The sequence below is a fragment of the Sorex fumeus genome, unplaced genomic scaffold (genome assembly GCF_029834395.1).
Source record: "Sorex fumeus unplaced genomic scaffold, SorFum_2.1 ptg000071l, whole genome shotgun sequence".
NCBI classification, from domain to species: domain Eukaryota; kingdom Metazoa; phylum Chordata; class Mammalia; order Eulipotyphla; family Soricidae; genus Sorex; species Sorex fumeus.
Genome location: NW_026606128.1, coordinates 686,910 through 713,314, shown reverse-complemented (window position 1 = coordinate 713,314; position 26,405 = coordinate 686,910). Strand labels below are relative to the sequence as shown.

Here is a 26,405-nt window from a genome sequence, read left to right as displayed (position 1 = left end):
TTTTGCATGTAGCCGTCCAATGATGCCAACATAATTTATTAAAGAGGCTTTCCTTACTCCACTTCACATTACTTGCACCTTTATCAAAGATTAGATGATCATATGATTGAGGGGAGATGTCAGTGTATTCAACCCTGTTCCATTGGTCTGCAATTCTGCCTTTGTTCCAATACCATGCTGTTTTAATTATTACTGCTTTGTAGTACAGTTTGAAGTTCGGGAGGTAGATTCCTCCCATTTACCCCCTTTTTTTAATACGTTCGTTCTTTTTTCTTCCTTCCATCCGATTTCTTTCTTTCCCTACCTTCCTTCAGTCCTGGAATCCTCCAGTTTTCTTCTTCTTTCCTTCCTTCTGGATTTTCTTCCTTCCTTCCTTCCTTCCTTCTTTCCTTCCTTCCTTCTTCTCCTCTTCCTTCCATTCTTTCCTTTCTTACTTTTGATACTTGCTTCTTTTGGTTTTTCTTTCCCTTATTTCTAACTTTCTTTCTTTGATTTCTTTCTTTCATTCTTCCTTATTCCTTTCTCCTTCAATTCTGTCTTCTTTTAGCCTTTCCTCCCACCATTCTTTTCCTTCTTCTTTTTCACCAATTCTATCCTTTTTTTATCTTCTTTTCTAAGGGCTTACTCCACAGTCCCCACTTAGGGAACACTCCTATTGGTGATTAGGGGACCACATAAATTGCCCGGGATCCAATCTGGGTTGGCTGTGTAGAAAACAAATGCCCTACTGTAATAATAGTACAGGCCCTCCCATTGATCATCGATTTGCTCGAGCGGGTCCAGTAACGTCTCCATTGGAGACTTTGTTGTTACTGTGTCTGGCATATTGAATACTCTCGGTAGCTTGCAGGGCTCTCCGAGAGGGGCGGAGGAATCGAACTCGGGTTGGCCATGTTGGCTGCATGCAAGGCAAACGCCCTACCCGCTGTGCTATCGCTCCAGCGTAATAATAGTAATAATAGTACAGCAGGTGGGAAATTTTCCCTGAACAAGACCGCCCTGGCTTAGATCTGCAGTATCCTGTATGGTGCCCCGAGAACTGCCAAGAGTAATTAGAGTGCCAGGAGTAACCCATGAGCATTGCCAGTGTGACCCAAAGAGCTAAAGAATGGCAAATGCCATACCTGCTGCACTCTCATTAGCAAGAAAGCGGTGGTGTGTTTGGGAGAATTGTATGAAATATTTGCACCTAAAACTCAGAAGATTGAAAGTTAGTTTCTTGTACAGAAAAATAAATGGTTCCAGGTCCTTCCCTAGATGTCCAGGCCTCACCTTTACTTGTGAATGATAGCCATGTCCTGTCCCTGACACTTTCTGGACCCGTGGAGGACTTCCCTGTCCTGTCCCAAGCTGCCTACTTGCCCCCCCACGAACAATGCCTGGGTCCTGTCCCTGCGTTGCTCTCTATCTCATCTAAGCTTTCCTCTGTCTCCAGCACAGCTGCCCAGGCAGATTAGATCCTATGTTCTGTACCATCAAATGGGCTTCACAGCTCTATCCCAGCAGTTCCTGTCATGCAGTCCTTGCTTTCCTACTCTCTGGCCATGTTCATGTGTGTGTGGGTGAGAGTCCTGTGCTCAGTGCCTTGTCACTAGAGGGCATCTTGAGCCCTGCCTGGGTCTGAGCCCCATGTCTAGGAAAGACCTGATCCATGGAGAGAGGAGAGAGTCCAGAGAATGTGTGCTCAGAGACAGAGGGAGGGGGGCTTCCTTTTATCTACTGCCGAGTCCCACCCCAAGCCATCCTATTCTACGTTCTGATTGCCTGGTCCATAGGCAGAGATTGAAAGTGACCTAGCACTCTACACCTCAGCTTCTGCTGAAGAATTCCCCTAAATTATTAATTTATCCCCTAAAGCATTAACTCCTAATGTCAGGAGTGATTACCCTAAATTTATTTTAGGGATTGGGCCAAAGGCCCATCTTCTGAAATGACTTCTTGTTGACATGTGGGTGCTGGTCTTTCTTTGGACCCCTAGGATACAACTCCTGTTCCCTAACTGGAGCTCTGGTGAAGCTGTGGTTAGTTTCTATGATGGTGGTCGAATGATCATTGGGGTTTCAAGACTCTAGTCTGAGAGACATGGTTAGACATGTGGCAACTAAATCCCATTTCACTAAAACCAAAGAACATTAGAGCAAATATTCTCATATGAAGAAATAGAAAGTATAAAGTACTCCCTTGCCCCTATAGAAAGACATAGAACTATTTCCAAGAGAAGAAAACAATTATTAACCTTGAAAATATATATCTATTTTGTAGATGCTGTGCTTCAAACTTCTTGTCCCTGTGGTTTGCAGTGTTGGATTCTAGAGCAACTATTTCTGGGACCTAGGACTTGGTGGGTAGTCCTGTAACCAGTGCTTGTTATTATCATGGACGGGGTCTCTGCAGAAGTTTCTCCTATTTGGACATTCACTTTTCCAGTGCCCGTCCTGATGGCAGAAATGGCATATCCCTTTTGAGTTTCTGTTGAAGTTCTCAAATGGAAAACGACTCTTGGGCTCTATTTCTTCCTGTGCCCTCTTGTTCTCTGTTGCAATAGATTGCCAAAGCCCCTTTCAATAGTTCTCCAAGGACAACCTCCAGACCCACACCTATCTTCTGAAACTTTCTCCGTATATCTGGGGCAGCCTGCATAAACATTTTTTTCCATAAGATTAGTTCACCTTGCATAGGATCAGGATTTAGGTAGTGTATTTTCTAATTGCTTCCCTGACACTCTAAAGATATTGTGGGTGTTTTCTCTGGTTCCTGCTCAATAATGATCAACAAAGCATAATTAAGGGGTCAGTCTCTGCTTCTTGTTATTTTCCCTACTCTGTACTCACAGTGTCTAGGCATCAAGCAGCAGATGGCTGGTTGTAATTCTATCCTGAGTCTACAGGAGAGACTGCCACTGCGCTGTTGAATATATTTTATTTATTAAAGGATTCTGAATTCTCCAGAAATGATTATATGACTCAGATAAGTACATAATCAAGTTATGTACTTTTGTACAGTACTCTTTTGTTTGTTTTTAAGTTTTGAGTTAAGATGAGTATTATAACTTTCCATGCCATTTCACACATTTGCAGAAAGCCCTGGAACTTCATTATGTACTTCTCAGGGTCATTCGAGAATCTCCCTAGATCTGGCTTTATCTGGCCTATAACTTTCAAGGAGAAAGGCACATGGATCCTGGATATTTCCTGCATCCCTGGGAAGCCTCCTGAAGTGGGCACAAAGCCATAAATCCTAAGTCTCCTGCTTTCCTGATAGTCAACAGGTCCATTTGTGGGTATGGATAAGGGAGAAACAACTCTGGGGCTATGAGCACTGCAGGAAGAGGGCTCTTAGGGGTTGTCCATTGTTCTAGTCTCATGGTATTTGGCAAGAAAAGAGGGTACCAATTTACAATTCCAACAAAGTCCAGGTTTTTCTCATAAAGCATAAAGCAGGTGAACATAAGGTGAACAATGTGCTTACCCATATTTTTACAAAACTAATAGAGTTCCCAGACAGCACTATGGTTTATACTTCCTTGTGCTGGCCATATTTGACCTCCCACATTGTGTTGTGGCCAGACTTGGTACAGAAGTGGCTGAGTCCTTCTTTATGGAGAAACTTCAAATCAAACTTTCCCCAGTTGTTCATTGGACAGCCCGATGGTGTGTCATCTGGAACCATTTGGTGGTTTCTCCATCTGAAAACATACAAGTAGAAGAAATATTTCGGTGGCTGCTGTGTCACCATTCAGTGAATTACACAAGCCTGAGGATATAGCCTTCCTGAGTTCCTCAAGTCAGTTTAGGAGACATTTTCTTGTACCACCTTAAGTCTCTTTGCTCATTTTTCAGTGCTCTCTGGTTTCATATTGGCTAGGCCTGGAACTCACAGCTTGCATTAGAAGCTTTTTCCTTATATCAAAGGTTAGCTGTCTGATAACTGTACAGGAGCAAATTATCCAAATGACAATACCTTCCTTCCCTCGCCAGACTCAGCATCCTTAATGTCTGATGGTGAGCACCCATGAATGAGGCGTGTCTGTGCCTAGTGGCAGCATAGACTGCCCTGGACATACAGAGAAAGTTTCAAATAGTAGGCTTGGTTTCAAGGGTTAGCCTTGGAGAACTACTGAAAGTGAGAAAGAAAGTCGATTGAAATAGGGAACAGAGGACACAGGAATCGAGCCCGAACTGCTGTTGCATTTGAGAAATTCAAAACCAGCTCCAAAGGGAGATGTTATTACTGCCATCAGGAAGGGCATTGGAAAAGTAAATGTGCAATTAGAGAAAACTTCTGCAGAAACCCATTTCCATGATAATAGTCACTGATTAGAAGACTACCCACTAAAACTGAGGTCACAGAAATAATTATTTTAGATTCCAACACAAACTACAAGGACAAGAACTATGAAGCACAAAATCTAGAAGATGCAAAATATCTCCTCAAGGCTAATAGTTAAATGTGTTCTTCACTTGTAAATGGTTCTATATGTTTCTATGGGTGTTAAGGGATGTTTTTATATTTTCTGTTTCTTCATATGGGAATATTCTCTCCAAAGTTCCCTGGTCTTAGTGAAATAGATTTTAGTTGTCACAGGTCTGAGCGTGTCTGTCTCTCAAGTCTTGGAGCCCCACTAATTATCTGACCAGCCATCAGGGACACTGACTCCTACCCCACTGTTCCAGTTAGGGAACAAGTGTGGCACCTAGGAGTCCCAAGCAAAACGAGCGTCCACATGCCAACAGAAGGAGTTTTAGAAGATAGGCCTTTGCCACAATCCCTAAAAGAATTTAAGGTAACCACTACTCGGGGCGGGGGAGGGGGGGGAGACACAGCAGGAGCTGAGGTGTAGAGTCCCAGGAACAGGGAGCCAATCTCAGCCCATGGAACAGGGAGTCAATCTGAACACAGAATTGGAATGCTGACGGTAGGATTTGGCAGCAGATTAAAGGAAGTCCCGAGTTGGGGTGCTCTCTCTATCTGTCTGTCTCTATCTCTCTTTCTCTGTCTTTCTCTGTCTGTATCTCTGTCTCTGTCTCTGTCTCTTTCTCTGTCTCTGACTCTCTCTCTCTGACTCTCTGTCTCTCTCTCTGAGAACATGCATTCTGGATACTGTCCTCCCAATAGATTAGGTAGTATGGTGTACCCTGACACGAGGCACAGTATCACTCGTGCCCAGATTCTGGCAGTTAGAGGCAAGGCTCTGATGCTCAGGATAGCTCAGGTACAGGCAGGGCTCAGACATCCAGATAGTTACAAGGTACTGAGCACAGGACTCTCACCAGCAGACAGATGGCCCTGGCCAGAGAGTAGCAAAACCAGGACTAAAAGACAAACTGCTGGGGCACAGCTGACAGGTCCAGTGATGGTGCGAAACCTAGGCATCTTGTCCCCATGGGTGGTGGTGGCCCCATGTGAGGATAGAGAACAGCTCCTGCTGCTCAACTATCAATTGGTTCCTTTGCCAAATGCAGCATCTCTTAGGCCCATCTCAGTTTTGAGGGGATACCTCAGTGCTCAGTGGTTACTCCTGGATCTGCCCTCATTACTAACTTCTGGCGATGATCAGGGAACCTTACTGGATGCTGAGGATTAAACCTGGGTTGGCTGTGGGAAAGTAAATGCCCTACCTCCTATACTATCGCTCAGTCCTTTCCTCCACCCACTTCTTGATAAGGTCTTTGGATATTTTTCTTTGATCTTTTTAAGTAGTTTAAATATCCTGGAGATCAACCCTTTATGATGTGTTGAATGCAAGTTTTTTCACATTTCGTTGGCTGTCTTTTAGTTTCAGCCTTTCATTTTTCCATGCAGAAACATTTTAATATAGTCCCATTTGTTTATTTTTCATTCTGTTTCCTTTGCCAATCATATTATTGAAGACATCTTTGAGGTTGAAATCTCAGACTATTCTGCCTATATCTTCCTAAATGTATTTTAGTTTCCAGTCAGATCTCAAGATCTTTTATTCACTTTGATTTGACTTTTGGATGTGGATCCAGCTTTAATGTTTTACCTGTGGTTATCCGATTTTCTCAGCAACATTTCTTGAAGAGGCTATCTTTACTCCTTTTCATGTTCTCACCTCCTTTTATCAAAGTTATGTCTATAAATATTTTTTTACTTTGAGTATTCAATTCTTAACATTGATCATAAAACCAAACGTTATTCCAGTACCTTGCAGTACCTTTATTCCAGTAACTTGAATAAAGCCTAATTTTAGGCCAGTACCTTGCAGTTTTGATCCGTATAGTTTTATAAATGTAGTTTCAAATTATAGGTAATGAGATACCTACAAATCTCTTCTTTTTCAGTATGGATTTGACTTTTTGTGGTTTCTTGTGATTCCGTACAAACTATATTGCTGACTTTTCTAGGTCTTTGCAGAATGTCATCTGAATTTGGATGGGCATTATGTTGAATATATGAGCTAAGGTAGATTAATAATTTTAATAAATTTAGTCTTTCTGTCTGTAATTGTGCATGGAATTGTTTTTTATTTACTAAGGTCTTCTATGTCTTTATTAAGTGGTTGAAAGTTTTCATGATGTAGATCTACATCTTTTGTTAGGTTTAATCAGAGATTCTTGATATTTTGGAAACTGATATATTTATTTTGGACACTAATATAAATGGGATAGACTCCTTGGTGGCTTACTCCTCTCATTCACTGATTTGTATATAAGAATGACTCCAATGTTTGTGCATTGGGTTTTTTACAGCGAGTTTTACTGTATTGATTTATTAATTTTAGTAGCATTTGGTTGACTCTTTAGGGTCTTCGAAATATACTATCATGTCATGGTCAAATAGTAATGATTGGACTTCTTTCACAATTTGGGTCCCTTGATTCATTTTTCTTGCCTTGTTGCTGTAGCCAGGACTTTTAATACAATATTGAATAAAAGTGGAGGATGAAAGGATAGTGGACATCCTTGTACCTTATCTGAGAAGAAATATTTTGCATATTTTATTATTAAGAATGATACTGGCTGTTGGGCTGGATGGATAACACAGTGATTAAGGTGCTTGCCTTGCATGTGGCTGACCCGGGTTTAATCCCTAGCATCCAATATGGTCCCTGAATCAGTCAGGAGAGTGACTCCTGAGTTTGGTAAGAAAACTGAAGGGTGTTACCAAAAATCATGAAAATAAAATAAAAACAATTAAAAAAAACAAAGATCTTGGCCTTGGGCTTGTTACAGATGGTCATTACTGCCTTGAAAAGGGTTTCTTCCACCCCTATTTTAATAAAGTTCTTTTTTTCAACATGAATGGATTCTGAAACTTGTCAGAAGTTATCTCTGCATTCACCAATATGATCTATGATTTTTTTCTTCCATTTTAGTAAAAACCTTCTTTGAAAGTCAGATAGAACTTTCCAGTAACCCCATTGGACCTGGAATGTTGTTCTTGATGAGACTACTTAGTCATGATCGGTCTATTAATAAACACTACATCCTTCTCATTCAGATTTTTTAAATGATATAATTCTAAGAGGGCTGGAGCGATAGCCCAGCGGGTAGGGTGTTTGCCTTGCACGCAGCCAACCAGGCCGACCTGGGTTCAATTCTTCCGCCCCTCTTGGAGAACCTGGCAAACTACCAAGAGTATCTCACCTGCATGGCAAAGCCTGGCAAGCTACCCATGATGCATTCGATATGCCAAACACAGCAACAATAAGTCTCACAATGGAGACGTTACTGGGCCCGCTCGAGCAAATCAATTTACAATAGGAGAACATACAGTGCTGATTCTAAGAATCTGTTCATTTCTTCCAGATTCTTCAACTTAATATCATAAAGTTTTTCATAGTGACCTCTTACATACTGAAATTCCAAGGGATCTGTAATGATCTACACTTTTGGTCTCTGATTTATTTTATTTGAACTTTTTTTCTTTTCTCTTGATTGTGAGTCTAGTGAAAGGTTTGTCTCTCTTGCTTATCATTTGAGGAAGCAGCTGCTAGTTTTATTGATTCTTTGAATTTCTTTTGTGCTTTCTATATTATTGATTTCCTCTCTTGACTTCAATTTTATCCTTTCAGTCTTTGTATTTTGTTTGTGGGCTGGAGCGATAGTACAGCGGGCAGGGTGTTTGCCTTGCACGTGGCTGACCTGGAATCACTTCCTCCGTCCCTCTTTGAGAGCCAGACAAGCTACCGAGAGTATCCCGCCCACACGGCAGAGCCTGGAAAGCTCCCTGTGGCGTATTCGGTATGCCAAACACAGTAACAACATGTCTCACAATGGAGATGTTACTGGTGCCCGCTGGAGCAAATAGATGAACGATGGTAGGACAGTGCTACAGTGCTATTTTATTTGTAGTTCCTTCTCCAGATTTTGAGACATGTATTTAGGTTGTTGATTTGGAGTTTTGGGTGTGTAGGGACACCTGGTCCTCTTCCCCAAACTACAAATTGGCTTCAGGCCAATTTGTTTTCATTTTCCCAACCCCTTAGTTTCCTTGTCAGTTGCTTCCTTAAGCCTTTTCCAAAGAAGAGCCATTATCCAGTTATAATTCATGTGGGTCCAGACACACTCCGGTGTAGAAGTCAGGCTAGTATAGAGCTTGTCTCAGGGCCATCCAAGGAGGTATTAGGATTTAAGACCAATGTAAGGCAACTCAAGCTTAAAATAAGTGAATGTGATGAGTGCCCAGGTTCTTTAATCAGAGTCCACCTGCATTGCTAGTATTTTAGAATTAATCCACTCACACATTAATTTATAGAAAAAGCATAGCTTTATAAGTATTCCTTGTCCAACACAACAAGAAATTGACATGAGCAAAACACACAAAAGGCATTAAGGAAAGATACAAGCAAATATCTCACTAACATCCTGATGTGTAATACTCAGGTAATTAACTGAAAGAACACAATGTTTCTAAATTCATTTCAAACAAACATTTGGTATGATCATGCACCAAATTATTTAATTTTATGCTCATCTTCAACATTTTGTTACACGCATGACAACTCTATTTTTCCTTTTCTTTGACTTTCTCTTTTTCTCTTCTTTACTTCAGTGAAAGGTTGGGAGTGAGGAAGCTGAGGTCTTGTGCCTGGCTCTGAGCTCAGGGATCCTGGCAGGACTCAGGGGACCATATAGGGATCAAACTGGCCTGTCACATGCAAGGCAAACACTCTACTTGCTGTAATATCGCTTGGGCCTCCTCTATTTCTTTTGAACTTTAAAATTGTGTAAAAACATTCTATTTGATGTAAAATTTAGCTTAACCACATTTTCCCCATCTGCAGTACACAGTTTAGATAATGTTAGACACTGTTCATATTTATATCTTTAAAACAGTGCTTGAAAATTAACACAATTTTATGAAAGGGGACAATATTTAAAATCAGTTATGTCTACCTTAGTTTGAAGTCAAATATTTCTTCTAGCTTTCTATTTTTCCTCCTTTTTTAAAGGCCATTTTCCCACGAGACAATAACTTCTACTACAGTATTTAAAATCCTAAGTTCCCTTTACCCTAAGACATATTTTGTTTTCCTAAAATTCCCTATTCATAAAGCACTCAGAACTGTTCTTAAAAATATCATACTATCCAACCATCGCCATCCTGAGATGGTGATGTCTTCATAATCCCAGCTCTCAGTTTTGCAAAGAGGGACGGGGAGCTAACTGTCATCAGGTTGTGCTCCTTTTTCTTTCTTCATTTTACTTCATCAGGGGAACCTTTCTATGAAGAGCCCAAGTTGTGGTCTCACGTAGTAACAGAAAAGCATGGACACGTGGGTTCTCATCCTATCACAGTTCTGAGTTAAAATACTGGAGACATTCGCAAACTTGGTTTAAGAGCCACCGTTTCACAGCACCGTTTCACATGCATAGACCAGACAATATTGGTACACTGAAAATTACAAAACTTTCAAGTGTAACAAAAACCAAACACAAACACATTATTCTATAAATAGCCAAAATCTTTAGAATACTTAAGAGTTAACTATTACATACTACACTTTTGCTCCAGCAAAACTTTGCTACGTGGCTGGAGCAAAAGCACAGCGGGTAGGGCCTTTGCCTTGCACGCGGCCGACCCGGGTTCGATTCCCAGCATCCCATATGGTCCCCTGAGCACCGCCGGGAGTAACACCTGAGTGCAGAGCGAGGAGTAAGCCCTGTGCATCGCCAGGTGTGACCCAAAAAGCAAAAAAAACCCAAAAAACACAAAAAAAGCTTTGCTCCTGTTGTAAATTAACCTAGGTTTATTTTGCATCCTTAAAACCACAATTTCTAGGAAAACATATTAAAGAGTTTTAAAAACTCACATATATTATCATATATCAAGAATTATTTAATTTAATCACATATTAAGCACTATAAAAATTTCATATTTATACTTAAGACTTAGGTCATGACTGTGTTTCAGACCAGGTGTCAAAACTACCATATAAGATGATTTGTGTTAATGAAATGCATTTTCATGTTCTAGGCAAAATAATTAGCAGTATAGCCTAAAAATTCTTATTAGGGCTCTCTGGCTTTGCAGAATCCAATAAAAAATTCAGAAACAAACAAAAAATTCTTCTTATAACTGTGTCCCGTTTTTTAAAACTTAATCCTTTATTTTAGAAATCACCCAAAGTCACAGGGTAACCTAGCAGTTTGAAGTTTAAAACGGCCCCATTTCTCTTCCCTTTCATCTGTAATCCATAGTGAAGAAACAATAAATTCCTGAGCTGGAGACTTCCTCCAGTCTCTTCAGGAGCATCGAGGAATGGAGCTATTGCTAAGGTTACCAAATCAGCCTAACAATTTAAACTTACCAAAAATCTCAGAGATCAAATATTGCTAGGTATGTTAAATTATTGGCTTTTTTGAAGTTTTTAATTGAATCACGATGAGATACAGAGTTACAAAGCTTTCATGACCAGGTTTTCAGGCATACAATGTTCCAAAACCCATCCCTCCACCAGTGTCCATTTCCCACCACAAATGACCCGGGGGAAACTCCTGTCACTGCCCCTCCCCTAGCCTGCCTTTATGGCAGGCGCTTTCCTTCTCTCTCTCTTAATTTTGTAGTCAAATACTTAATTTAAATTATGTAGCGCATAATAATTATTTGAGCCAGAGTGAGAGCATAGCCGGTAGGGTGTTTGCCTGTACATGGCCAACCTGAGTTTGATTCTTCCACCCCTCTCGGAGAGCCCGGCAAACTACCAAGAGTATTCTGCCCGCACGGCAAAGCCTAGCAAGCTACCCATGATGTATTCGATATGCAAAAAAAATAAAACCCCAGTAACAACAAGTCTCACAATGGAGATGTTACTGGTGCCCGCTCAAGAAAATTGATGAACACGATGAACAACAGGAGGACAGAATTATAGTGACAGTGCTATAATAATTATTTAATAATATAACATAAATTATTGTATTATATAACTAACTACAAGTTATATACTTAACTTTATAGTCATATAATTAAAATAGTAAAGATTTTTTTAAAACGACAATGTCTTCTAAATATTGGTACATGACACTTCACAACTGAACTCCAGCTTGTCCTAAGGGCCTTTAATTTTTATTTTAACCTGGCTTTAACGTTCCAGTATTTCAAATATACACAGATACAGTGACTAAAAAGATAGTCTCTCTCTCTCTCTCTCGCTCGCTCGCTCTCTCTCTCTCGCTCTCTTGCTCTCTCTCACACGCACGCACACACACAGATTTGAGAGGCACTTCAAATATTTTTTATTGCATTGAATCACCATGAGATACACAGTTACAAAGTTTCTCATGATTGGGTTTCAGTCATACAATGTTCCAACACCCATTTCTTCAGCAGTATGCCAGTATGCATGTTCTCCATATGTCTTCCTTCCCCCCATCTGCCTGCCTCTATGGCAGACCTCTCTCTCTCTCTCTCTCTCTCTCTCTCTCTCTCTCTCTCTCTCTCTTTCTTTCTTTCTTTCTTGAACACCCCCCCCCTCAGTTCCTGTGGGCAGACACTGGGACACTCCCTCTCTGCCTGTGGGAGTGTGGGAGCCTCACTGGAGGCAGGTCAAGGTGAGCCTAATGAGTCTATGCAGAACTGGAACTTGTACCTGGACCGACCCTCCTTATGTCTGATGTCTTCTCCATAGATTGGCTGTCCAACCCATGGTCCTCTGCATTGCTCTAGGATGGGAAGAAGGAAAAAGGAAAGAATAAAAGAAAAAGAGGAGAAAGGGAGAGGGGAGCACGGTAGGAGGAAATGAAGGAGGGAAGAAAGGAAGATAGAGAAATAAAGGAAGAAAGAAAAAGCATAAAGAAGTGCAGCACTGGATTATGGATTCCGAAGTTTCGGCTTTTATGTGATGTTCTTTGTCATTTTAAAGGTCTTCAGGTACCTCTAACTGTACTGAGCACATTCTGTGCCATCAGTGTGTCTCCAAGCTCGTGGTAATTACCAGTGTGTGGTTGTGAAGTGGAAAAAGTGACGTTTCGAGGAACAAAGAGTTGCACACTCGTAATTCTTGATCTCCCATATAAGGTGTAGTGGTGGACTATGGCAGCAATGAACATTTCTATGCAGAATGTTTCTGTCTCTGCTGTCTTAAATCACATGAAATTTTACCAACAAAGCAATCACCACTGTTTTCCAGAAGATAATGAGCTTCACATGAAAGAACATCCCCATTTGCTAGATGGGCTCAGATCCTCCTTTGGTGTTTAATAAAATATCAGGAGGCTGTACATGGCAAAGAACAGGGGCACGTTGATGATGACCAAATGCACGCAAGCTCTCTGCAAGCTGAATGTTCCTTCACATAGATGTTGCACGTCTCACAGATCTCAGAGGTGGTTGTGGTGGCCAGTCTGATCGTGACATGCTGTAGCACAACCCCCTTGCACCAGGGCAGCAGAATTTCTCCCATGGAGCACGGAAGGAAGCAGAAGAAGGGAAGTGAGGACTTGTGCTTCTCTTTGCCTTTCCCCATGACTTTAGGTTGAAAACAGCTCTTCAGGAAGTTGACTAGGAAGCTCGTGAATTTGTAGAGGACATAGGCCTCCTATCACTACCATAAGGTGTCCACATATTTGGTGATACTTCAGAGACACCCAGCTGTGTGACATGTGGGTGTGACATGGGCAACATCCTGATGATGGGCCTCTGGAACTTAGGCTTCGTGTAGGGCACCAAGTGCTGCAAGTTCCCCCAAGGGACATGAGGATGGTGACCATACAAGGATCCCCAAAATGAACCACACTTTGGTGTGGAAACTGACTTCCAGAGTCTGCAGCTGCCACACACAGGGACATGGCCATGACTATGGGCCATGAGAGGGTCAGCACTGCAGCTTTAGGCTGCATTCAATTGCCTCCAGTTGTTTTTTTTTTTTTCATTTGTTTTGCGGCCACACCCTACCGTGCCCTGGGTTGACCCTGGCTCTGCATTTTAGAGGTCTCTCCTGGAGGCCTCAGGGACACCTGGGGTCTCAAGGATTGAGCTCCGGTTGGTCTTGTGCAGGAATCTGGCCTTTGCCCGTAGTTCTTGCACATGCACACACGCGCTAAGCATCCTTTTGCTATTATGCACCTCTTTGGAGCGAGGGGAGAGCGCAGACAGCAATATCGGTCAGGCAAGACCATTGATTGAATATGATGTGGTCAATTTCATTGTGGAATCATCCACTGGGAGACTCCCATATCCAACGTTTAGATTTAGCCTTCTGCAATTGTGAGATACCATAGATGGTCTTGGTCGACATGATGAACTCAGACAGTCTCTCACCCTGTTCGTTCCATTCTAGGCCATGTATCCTGATGTGGAGTTCTTCGGCTGATCTTCTCGGTCCTATCTTGGTATTAAAATCACTGACAATGATCTTGTAGAAGGTGTGGTCTTCTTTATAGAACTTCTCCAGCCACATCTGTTTAAGTATAATTGTCCAATTCGGGTTGTTAGGCATTCGAATGAATCAATGTTTATGGCCAAGTTTGTGTTGACAAGGACACTGACAAGACCGACGCCTCTTTTGTCACATGTTCTGAGGAACAGCTCTTCCCCAGTGTCAAAAATGGCATGATGTGATTGATGCCTTCTCGTCTCGGTCAGACAAATGATGTTCTACTTGATTTTTCGCGCCTGCACCATCAGGTCCTCGATGGATGCATCTGATGCCAGCATACGTGCACTGAAAGTACAGTCATTTTTGTCCTTCTTCATTTTGGCAGCCTATTTTGGCCCTGAGATTTTATCAGCCCAGCCTCTTCTTCCTCATCTTTTGATATGTGCCAGTTTTGTAGTGTAAAGTGCTATCTCATTGTTTTGATTTCCATTCCCATAATGATTACTTATGTATAGCATTTTTTCATATGCCTTTTGATCATTTCTATGTCTTTGAAGAAGTTTCGTTTTATCTCTTCTCTCCATTTGTTTATGGGGTTGGATTTTTCCCATGGTTCTATCAGTGCTTATATGCATCTTGGATATTAACAATTTATCAAATGAATGATGGTCAATTATCTTCCAGTTTGGGGGGAATCTTTGTGTTTTTGTAACAGTTTTCATTCAGATAAGTTGTTTTGATATTGTCCTGCTTATCTGTGTTTCTGTTTGCTTGGCCAGTGGCAGTTGGCTCCTTAAAGATGCCTCTAGCTTCAAGTGTCCGTAAGTGTTCTTCTGACTATGTTTTTTTGGGTATTGAGGTACTTAACCATTTTGATTTGACTTTTGTACATGGTATTAGAAAAGGCTCTGATTTCTTTTTTTTTTTTTTTTTGCATTGACCAACTAGTTTTCCCAGCACCATTTGTGGAAGAAGTTCTCATGCTCCACCTAAGATGTTTTGCTTATTTACTCAAGATTAGCTGTCCATATACCTGAGGATCTGTTCCTGGGTTTTCAGTTCTATTTCACTGGTCTTAATGTCTGTTTATTATTTTACATACCAAGGTCTGTGGTGTTATTCTAATACCACACTGCTTTAATTACTACAGCTTTGCAGTATAGTTGAGATTGGGCAGAGTGATTCTTCCAGTTTTCTTTTTCCCTAGGATTTCTTTGGCTATTTTTGGTGGGGATTTGTCAGTCCACATAAATGTCAGGAACATTCAAGGGGCATTTTTTATAAAGAAGTGAATCTATAATGATTTATTGAATCATACAATTTCATTGAATCTGTATAATGCTTTGGAGGATTATTGCCATCTTGGCTACATTAATCCTTCTAGTCTATGAACAGATTGTATTCTCACTGGTGTGAGGTGGTATGGGCCTTGTTGTCTTGATTTGGATTTCTCTGATAAGTGATGCTGAGCATTTTTTTATTTGCCTACTGCTCATCCACCTATCTTCCTCTGAGAGGTGTCTATTCTCTAGCCTTCTGCTTTATCATTCAATTCTCTTGTTTCTAGGAGGGTTTTTTTTAGGTAGAGTGTTCAGAGCTTTTAAGTACAGTATCATGTAATTTGCAAATCAAGAGAGCTTGACTTTTTATCTGGTTACCTTAATATCTTCTTGCGTGATTACTATGGCATGAACTTACAGTACAATATTGAATAGAAATTGTGAGAAAGCCCATCCTTTTCTTGTGCCTCATCTGAAAGGGAAGGCTTTTAGTTTTCCTCCATGCAGTACTATGCTTTCTATGGATTTGTGTTAAATGGTTTTAACTATATTGAGGGAAATTTCTCCAACTCCATTTTTTAATTGAGAGTTTTTAATCATTAATGGATGTTGGATTTTGTCAAATGTGTTCCCTGCACCTATTGATAGGTTCATATAATCTTTATTTTTCAGGGCTATTGGTTTGTAGTTTTCCTTTTTTGTGCTGTCTCTGACTGCTTTTGGTATCAGGGTGATTGTTGGTTGCCCTGTGGAAACAAAATAGCAGGATTTTGCTGCTGGACAGGATGGGAGATCTAAGAGAGCTCCTCACTCCTTTGACCTTTCTAAGCTATTACACAAATTCTGGAGCTTTTTCTACTGGGATCTAAGCAGATAACATCCTCTTCTATGCCTGGTGAAGGCTGTTCGTGGAAACACGAACCCATTTCATTGGGGAGCAAATGCCCTGGTTGCCTCATTTCCTGCTGCAGACCCGTTTTCCAGACCTCACAGTTCCATGGATTCACTCACTGCTCTAAAGAGTCCTACTTCTCCAGCACCAACGCTCAGGTCTCTTGGCCGCATGCGCTCATCCAAACACTCATACAGGCTTTTCTTGGTAAGTGTTTGTCTAATATTACTGTGGTTACATTTGTGGCTCCTTTTTGGCTATTACTTGCATGGGAATTTTTTTTAATTTTTATTAGTGGAACACCATGAGGTACAGTTGTAGACTTACAAATTTTTGTGCTTGGATTTCAATTATACAATGATCAAATACCCATCCCTCCACCAGTGCCCATTTTCCACCACCATGGGTCCTGGTATCCTTCCCACCCCCCATCCCCCCATAGCCCCATCCCCCCCCCCGTCTTTGTGGCAGAGCATTCCCTTTTATTCTCTCTCTCTCCTTTTGGGTGCTGTGCTTTGCAAAAGAGGCATTGAGTGGCAATCATGTTTGGTCTATAGTCTACTTTCAGCATAATTCTCCCATCATGGGAAATCTTTTTCCATTTTTTTGACCTTTGTGTGTCGCTAGAGCTGGAGAATTTCTTTAGACAATATAAAGTAGGTTACTGGCTTTTGTGTGTTTTTAAAAATTTAGCACAGCGGTAGGGCATTTGCCTTGCATGCAGCCAACATGGCCAACCCGAGTTGGATTCCTCTGCCCCTCTCGGAGAGCCCGGCAAGCTGCGGAGAGTATCTCACCTGCACGGCAGAGCCTGGCAAGCCACCCGTGATGTATTCGATATACCAAACACAGTAACAACAAAATCTCCAATGGAGACGTTACTGGGCCCGCTCGAGCAAATCGACGAACAATGGGAGGGCCTTTTTTTTTTAATGTATTTGGCCATTTATGTTTTTTTATGGGGAAGAGTAAACTTATATTAAAAGTAATTGCCACTGGGGACAGAGTCAGTATTGCCCTTAAAAAATAATCCTCTGTCCAGAGCAATCACTCAAATGGCTTGAGAGCATGTTTTGCCATGAATCTCCTGTGCTGGGTCCCTGGCACTGCTTGGCCCCCAAAGGTCCACAGGAAGTCCCCAAGCAAATAACTGGGAGTCACTCTCAGGTACCACTGAGAATGGCCCAAATATCAGAAAGGGAAAAATGTTATTTCTGTCTCACTTTTCTTGGGTTTTGTATTTTTCTTACTGCCTTTGTTCTCTGTAGGTGTATGTTAGCACAGTGTGAATCCCTTATTTTATTCTGTAAATACATTATAGTTTTTTGTTTGTTTGTTTCACAGATAAAGTATTTTCTAGTGTTATGGTGACATGGTTAACCTGAAGTCGGCTTCAATCACAATTTGTTTCTTTAGTGCTTGACTTCCCAACGCTGTTATGGATGTAACAATATATTGAAAGCACTATTATTCAATACAGTTCTGATAGCTGCTGCCACAGAAATTAAGCAAGAAAAAAAATTTAAATTTGTGTTCAAATTGGCAAAGAAATCAAATTCACTGCTTACAAATGACATATCAAGAACCCTAAGACTGCATAACCAATCATTCATTAAACACTCCTAGAAGCAATAAATCTTTACAGGAAAGTTGCAGCTTTCGAAAGCAAACAGGAAAATCTTTTGTGATTTTATATGTAAACAATGATAAACGAGTGATTTAATTTAAAAATCCTGCTTATAGTTATGAAAAACATTAGGTAATGTGTAATCAATTTTTAGAAAGGAGGTGAAAGATTTACTTATTAAAACCTACAAAGCACTGTTAGGAATTTCGTATGTAGGAACCCAAAAAGGCTCCTCTGAAAAACTCCTCAAAACAATATATTTATATAGTAAAGTAGCAGGCTACAAAACCAGTGCACAGGATTCTAAATTATTCTTACATGTAAACAAACAAACAACAACAAAAAAAAACCCAAATCCAGAATAGAAATAAACCCGATTGCAATCATGTAAAAAACAGAAACCCCTTAGTTTAACAAAGGAGGTAAAAGACCTATTTAGTGAAAACTGAAAAACTTCTGAAAGGAATTTAAAATGAACTAATGTAATAGAAAAATATTCTTGGTTTAAGGATCATAATAATTGCCATCTTGAAAATGACTATCTTAACTCAAAGTAGTTTACAGAAACAGCAATTGTGAAAAAAATTTCCGTGGCATTATTCAAGGACATGGAGTAAATTATTCTAAAATTTGCATTAAGCTACAAAACTCCTGACATAGCCAAAGCAATCTTGAGGAAAAATGGGAGGCATTGTGTCCCCAGACTTTAAATTCTGACACAAAGCTTTAGCAATCAAAATTGGTTGGTACCGGAAGAAAAAAAGTCTCTTCTCAATGGCATAGGATTGAGAAGTCAGGGAGAAACCCTCAGATGCATGAGCAATTTATTTATGAAGAAGTGCATGAATTGGAGCAAGGAAACCTCTTTAGCCAATGATTACGGGAAAACTAGATAGTCACAATTAAAAAAAATGAAATTAGGTGCAAGCCTTCATCATACTTGGGTCTGGAGTGACCCTGTGCTTTCCCACAGTGCTTGCAATTATGAAACGTTGTGAGATCTTGACCTGCTCCATTCAGAGTAAGGTGTTAGAAATCTCAGACAATCGTGAAAAATAAGAAAAAGAATAAAACAGAAGCAATAAGGGAAAAATAGACCCCTCTTTCACCCTGTAAACAAAAATCAACTCAAGTAAATTAAAATTTTTATATTGCACTTGAATCTTGAAAAATCCATTGGGGAAACATAGGCAAGACTCTCCAAAATCATGACCACAGTGAAGTCTGAAATGTAAGAACTCAAGTGGCAAAGGTAATAAAAACAGAAACGGAACTATATCAAACTAGAACACTTCTGCATTCTGTGAGCAATGTGCCCTACAATTAAAAGACATTCTGCTGATTGAAAGGATTTTGAGACCATACGCAAGATAAAGGACTAATATCTAAGATACATAAAGTGCTCTTAAAGCTCTCCATCACTACATGCAAAAAAATGGGCTCAGAACTCTGCCTAACACCATGTACAAAAGTAAGATCAAAATGGATTAAAGACCTCAACATCAGACCAGAAACCATAAGGAACATTGAAGACAAAGTTGGCAAAACCCTCCATGACATTGAAGCTAATGGTATCTTCAAAGATGCCACGCCACACAGAGGCCCAGCTCTGGGCAACAAAGCTGAACGGCTCCAATTCCAAACAGGAGACATTCCCAACTCCTCGCCCAGTGCCAGGGACTCTTTCCGGAGCCGCGGCCGCTAACGCGGCCGCGAAATATTTTCCCACTACATATGCCATAGGAACCATAAGCTAACTTCTTAGATGGAAACTTCTCTATTTTAGCTCAGCCACTAGAAATACAGTTGCCAATAACTCATAAGCCTATCTTAACTCACACTGCATATCAAGCAGAATAGTAACACTGAACGTGAAGGACTAAACCACACCTCTCACAATGGTAAAGCAACGCAAAAGCCCACCAAACATTCATATTGAAGAGTCTAGCCCAGATGACACCAACAGTACTGTAGTGTTAGACAACCTCTCTGACAAGGAATTCAGAAGGGAGCTACTTAGGATGCTTAGGGAATTAAAAGAAACAATGGAAAGCAATGCCAATAGAAGACAAGAGGATCTGAAGGCAGAAATGAGGAAAATGCAATCAGAAATGTCAGACCTGAAAAATCTTGTAGGCGAATTGAAAAGCTCAGTGGAAGGCCTCAGCAGCAGAGTAACAGCGGCTGAGAACAGAATCAGTGAGCTCGAAGATGAAGTTCAGAGACTCTCCCGAAAAGAGCAGAAAATGGAAAAGAGACTCACAATTCGGGAACAGATGGCAAGAGAAGATCGTGATGAAGCCAAGAGGGGTAACATAAGAATTATTGGAGTCCCAGAGGGACAGGAAGAAAACCTCGATGAAGAAGAAACTGTCAAAGACATCATTGCTACAACATTTCCAGAGCTGAAGAAAACTTGTGACCACATTCAGGAGGCCCGAAGGGTACCAGCTAGAAGAAATCCGAATAAAAATACCCCAAGACACATTCTGATCAAAATGACCAAAACCTTAGACAGAGACAAAATTCTGAAAGCAGCAAGATCGAAGAAAGAAATCTCTTACAAAGGAGCATCCTTAAAATTCACAGCTGATTTTTCTGATGAAACCCTCATGGCCCGAAAACAGTGGTGGGACATAGTAAAAAAACTCAATGAAATAAATGCCTCCCCCAAAATACTTTTCCCAGCAAGACTCTCATTCATAATAGAAGGAACAACACACAGTTTCACAGACAAACAACAGCTCAGGAACTTCATAGACTCAAAACCATGGTTACAAGAACAACTAAATGGGCTACTTTAAGGCAAGAAAGGCCCCTCAAATACACCCAATTTTAACATAACAATGGGACAAAATCCCATAACAATAATCTCTCTCAATGTCAATGGGCTAAACGCACCAATTAAAAGACATAGAGTGGCAGGATGGATTAGAAAATTGAACCCAACATTCTGCTGCCTGCAAGAAACGCATCTCAATAGTCAAAGCAAACACAGACTCAGAGTCAAAGGCTGGAAAACAATCCTACAGGCAAACAGCTCCCATAAAAAAGCTGGGGTAGCCATCCTTATATCAGACCACATTGATTTCAGAGTGAGGAAGGTCATAAGAGACAGTGAAGGCCATTACTTATTGATCAGAGGATCTGTACAACAGGAAGAACTTACAATAATAAATGTATATGCACCTAATGAGAGACCAGCAAAGTACTTAAAACAACTACTCATAGATTTGGAAAAAGACATCAATAGCAACACAATACTAGTGGGAGACTTCAACACTGCTTTGTCACCTCTTGATAGATCAACCAGACTCAAGCTTAGCAAGGACATACTTCAGTTGAGGGAAACAATGGAAGAAAGGGACTTAGTAGATATATACAGGACACTTCATCCACAAAAAGCTGAATACACATTCTTCTCAAGCGTACATGGAACATTCTCCAAGATAGACCACATGCTGAGCCACAAAACATCCCTCCATAAAATTAAGAAGGTAGAGATTGTATCAACAATCTTCTCAGACCATAATGCGCTGAAATTAGAAGTAAATCACACACAAAAACAGAAAACTAAATCAAACACCTGGAAATTAAACAGTGCACTATTGAACAACAAGTGGATTAGACAGGAAATCAAAGAGGAAATCAAAAGATTCCTAGAAACGAATGAAAATGAGAACACGAGTTACCAAAACTTATGGGACACAGCAAAGGCTGTGTTAAGAGGAAAGTTTATAGCTCTACAAGCATTCCTCAGGAAGGAGGAGCGAGCACACATAAGTAACCTAACCTCACAGCTTAAGAGCTTGGAGAAGGACCAAAAAAAGGAGCACAACCCGAACAGGAGAAAGGAAATAATAAAACTCAGAGCAGAGATTAACGAGATGGAAACCCAAAAAACAATCCGAAAGATCAATGAAACCAAGAGCTGGTTCTTTGAGAAAATTAACAAGATCGATAAGCCTCTAGCAAAACTCACAAAGAAAGGGAGAGAGAAAACCCTAATAAACCGAATCAGAAATGAAAAGGGGGTCATTACAACAGAAACCACAGAAATTCAGAGGATCCTCAGGGAGTACTTTGAGAAGCTTTATGCCACGGAACATCAAAACCTCGAGGAAATGGATAAATTCCTAGACTCCTACAGACTCCCAAGGCTGAACCAAGAAGACCTGGAATACCTGAACAGACCTATCACCATCAAGGAAATTGAAATGGTAATAAAAAGTCTCCCCAAGCACAAAAGTCCTGGCCCGGATGGATTCACTAGTGAATTCTTCCAAATCTTTAAAGAGGACTTACTCCCAATACTCTTTAAGCTTTTCCACGAAATTGAAATATCAAAAACACTTCCAAACAGTTTCTACGAAGCAAATATCACACTGATACCAAAAGCAGACAGAGATACCACAAAGAAAGAGAATTACAGGCCGATATCCCTGATGAACACAGATGCAAAGATCCTCAACAAACTACTAGCAAATAGAATCCAACTACTCATCAAAAAGATCATACACCATGACCAAGTAGGATTCATCCCAGGGATGCAAGGATGGTTCAACATTCGGAAATCAATCAACATAATCCACCATATCAACAAAAGAAAAGATAAAAAGCATATGATCATATCAATAGATGCAGAGAAAGCATTTGATAAGATCCAGCACCCCTTTATGATGAAAACCCTAGCCAAAATGGGTATAGAGGGGACCTTCCTCAACATAATTAAAGCCATCTACCACAAGCCTACAGCAAGCATCATCCTCAATGGGGAAAAACTGAGAGCCTTCCCTCTAAGATCAGGGACGAGACAGGGATGCCCACTCTCTCCACTGCTGTTCAATATAGTACTGGAAGTACTTGCAATAGCGATTAGGCAGGAAAAAGATATTAAGGGCATTCAGGTAGGAAAGGAAGAAATCAAGCTCTCACTATTCGCAGATGATATGATACTCTACTTAGAGAACCCAATAACTTCCACCAAAAAACTCTTAGAAACAATAGACTCGTATAGTAAAGTTGCAGGTTATAAAATCAATACCCAAAAGTCCATGGCTTTCCTATACGCAAACAGTGAGAGAGAAGAAAGCAACATGAAAAAAACAATCCCATTCACAATTGTGCCCCAGAAAATCAAGTACCTAGGAATCAGCTTAACTAAGGAAGTAAAGGACCTGTACAAAGAAAACTACAAAACGCTACTTCAGGAAATAAAAGAGGACATGAGGAAATGGAAAGATATCCCCTGCTCATGGGTCGGGAGACTTAACATTGTCAAAATGGCAATACTACCGAAAGCATTGTATAAATTCAATGCAATCCCTATAAGGATACCCATGACATTCTTCAAAGAAATGGAGCAAACACTCTTGAAATTTATATGGAACAATAAGCCCCCACGAATAGCTAAAGCAATTATTGGGAAAAAGAAAATGGGAGGAATCAACCTCCCGAACTTCAAATTGTACTACAAAGCAGTAATAATTAAAACAGCATGGTACTGGAACAAAGGCAGAACTGCAGACCAATGGAACAGGGTTGAATACACTGACATCTCTCCTCAATCATATGCTCATCTAATCTTTGATAAAGGTGCAAGTAATGTGAAGTGGAGTAAGGAAAGCCTCTTTAATAAATTGTGTTGGCATCACTGGACGGCTACATGCAAAAAAATAGGCTCAGAACTCTGCCTAACACCATGTACAAAAGTAAGATCAAAATGGATTAAAGACCTCAACATCAGACCAGAAACCATAAGGTACATTGAAGATAAAATTGGCAAAACCCTCCATGACATTGAAGCTAATGGTATCTTCAAAGATGCCACGCCACTGGCCGAGCAAGTGAAAACAGAGATAGATAAATGGGACTATCTTAAACTAAGAAGCTTCTGCACCTCCAAAGAAACAGTGACCAAAATACAAAGACAGTCTACAGAATGGGAAAGGATATTCACCGAATACACATCTGACAAGGGGTTGATATCCAGGATATACAAAATACTGGTTAAACTCCACAAGAAGAAAACATCCAACCCCATCCAAAAATGGGGCAATGAAATGAACAGAAACTTTCTCAAAGAAGAAATCCGAATGGCAAAAAAGCACATGAGAAAATGCTCTACATCATTAATCATCAGGGAGATGCAGATCAAAACCACAATGAGATACCATCTCACACCTCAGAGACTGGCCCACATTCAAAAGAACAAAAGCAACCGATGCTGGCGTGGATGTGGCGAGAAAGGGACACTCCTTCACTGTTGGTGGGAATGTCCACTGGTTCAGCCCTTCTGGAAAACAGTATGGACGATTCTCAAAAAATTAGAAATTGAGCTCCCATTTGACCCAGCAATACCACTCCTGGGAATATATCCCAGAGAGGCAAAAATGTATAGTCGAAGTGACATCTGCACTTGTTTGTTCATTGCAGCCCTCTTTACAATAGCCAGAAACTGGAAGAAACCTGAATGCCCAAGAACAGATGACTGGTTAAAGAAACTTTGGTACATCTACACAATGGAGTACTATGTAGCTCTTAGAAAAGATGAAGTCATGAAATTTACATACAAGTGGTACAATATGGAAAGTATCATGCTAAGCGAAATGAGTCAGAAAGAGAGGGATAGACATAGAAAGATTGCATTCATCTGGGGGATATAAAGTAACAAAGTATGAGATTAATACCCAAGAATAGCTGAGATCAGCACCAGGAGGATTACTCCATAACTTAGAGGCCAGCCGGGTATCCTAGAGGAAAGGGCTATTCAGATAGAGAAGGGAGCACCAAATAAAGGATGTTTGGAGGATCCTCCCAGGAGGGGAGATGCATGTCGAAAGTAGACTATGGACTGAACATGTTTGCCACTCAATGCCTCTTTTGCAGACCACAACACCCAAAAGGAGAGAGAGAACACAGGGGATTGCCCTGCCACAGAGACGGGGGGATGGGGGGATTGGGGTGGGAGGGATATTATCCATGGTGGTGGAAAATGGGCACTGGTGGAGGGATGGGTATCTGATCATTGTATAATTGAAACCAAAGCACAAAAAATTGTAAATCTACAACTTTAAAAAAAAATAAAATAAAATAAAGGGGAAAAAAAAAATAAAATAAAATAAAGGGGAAAAAAATTAAAAAAAAAAAAAAAAAAAAAAAAGATGCCACGCCACTGACTGAGCAAGTGAAAACAGAGATAGATAAATGGGACTTTCTTAAACTAAGAAGCTTCTGCACCTCCAAAGAAACAGTGACCAAAATACAAAGACAGTCTACAGAATGGGAAAGAATATTCGCCGAATACACATCTGACAAGGGGTTGATATCAAGGATATACAAAGTACTGGTTGAACTCCACAAGAAGAAAACATCCAACCCCATCCAAAAATGGGGCAATGAAATGAACAGAAACTTTCTCAAAGAAGAAATCCAAATGGCAAAAAAGCACATGAGAAAATGCTCTACATCATTAATCATAAGGGAGATGCAGATCAAAACCACAATGAGATACCATCTCACACCTCAGAGACTGGCCCACATTCAAAAGAACAAAAGCAATTGATGCTGCCACAGATGTGGCGAGAAAGGGACACTCCTTCACTGCTGGTGGGAATGCCGACTAGTTCAGCCCTTTTGGAAAACAGTATGGATGCTTCTCAAAAAATTAGAAATTGAGCTCCCATTTGACCCAGTAATACCATTCCTGGGAATATATCTCAGAGAGGCAAAAATGTATAGTCGAAGTGACATCTGCACTTGTTTGTTCATTACAGCACTCTTTACAGTAGCCAGAAACTGAAAGAAATCTGAGTGCTCAAGAAAAGATGACTGGTTAAAGAAACTTTGGTACATCTACACAATGGAGTACTATGTAGCTCTTAGAAAAGATGAAATCATGAAATTTACACACAAGTGGTACAACATGGAAAGTATCATGCTAAGCGAAATGAGTCAGAAAGAGAGGGTTAGGCATAGAAAGATTGCATTCATCTGGGGGATATAAAATAACAAAATATGAGATTAATACCCAAGAATAGCTGAGATCAACACCAGGAGGATTACTCCATAGCTTAGAGGCCAGCCGGGTATTCTAGGGGATAGGGCAGTTCAGATAGAGAAGGGAGCACCAAATGGAGGGTGTTTGGAGGATCCTCCCAGGAGGGGAGATGCATGTTGAAAGTAGACTATGGACTGAACATGTTTGCCACTCAATGCCTCTTTTGCTGACCACAACACAAAAAGAAGAGAGAGAACAAAAGGGAATGCCCTGCCACAGTGGCACGGGGGGATGGGGGGATGGGGGGGAGGGATATTATCCATGGTAGTGGAAAATGGGCACTGGTGGAGGGATGGGTATTTGATCATGGTATGACCGAAACCCAAGCACAAAAATTTGTAAATCTACAACTGTACCTCATGATGTTTCACTAAAAAAAAAAAAAAAAAACTCTCCATCAGAAAAACCGATTCAAAAATGTGGAAAGGAAAGGAATGACATGGTCTCAAGATGTGAAATTGACCCAGAGGCAAAGGAAATTCGTCATCATTGATTATAAGGGAAATGCAAATCAAAGTGAAAATAAAACATCACTCACATGGGGACTCACAAATGTGTAACACAAAGCCAGAAATGAGTAAGTGCCAGTGGGGGTGTGCCAGATAGGAACCTCATTTTTCATTGGAGAGACTGGTTTGGCTCAGCCTGAAGGACATCTCCACACCTGTACTCATCACAGCATTGTTGACTGCAGCCAGGATCTGGAAACAACGCAAGTGCCCACAAGAGATGAGTGGATAAAGAGCTTGTACAAACACACGTGCAAT

General features: G+C 40.6%; 1 non-coding gene across 1 annotated transcript; it reads left to right on the top strand.

Annotated features, from left to right (window-relative positions):
- The first annotated feature begins 18,500 nt into the window (after window positions 1-18,500).
- Window positions 18,501-18,627, top strand: LOC130037231 (small nucleolar RNA SNORA9). The gene has a single exon (XR_008794484.1). It is a non-coding gene; the product is annotated as a small nucleolar RNA SNORA9 (small nucleolar RNA).
- The last annotated feature ends 7,778 nt before the right edge of the window (window positions 18,628-26,405 follow it).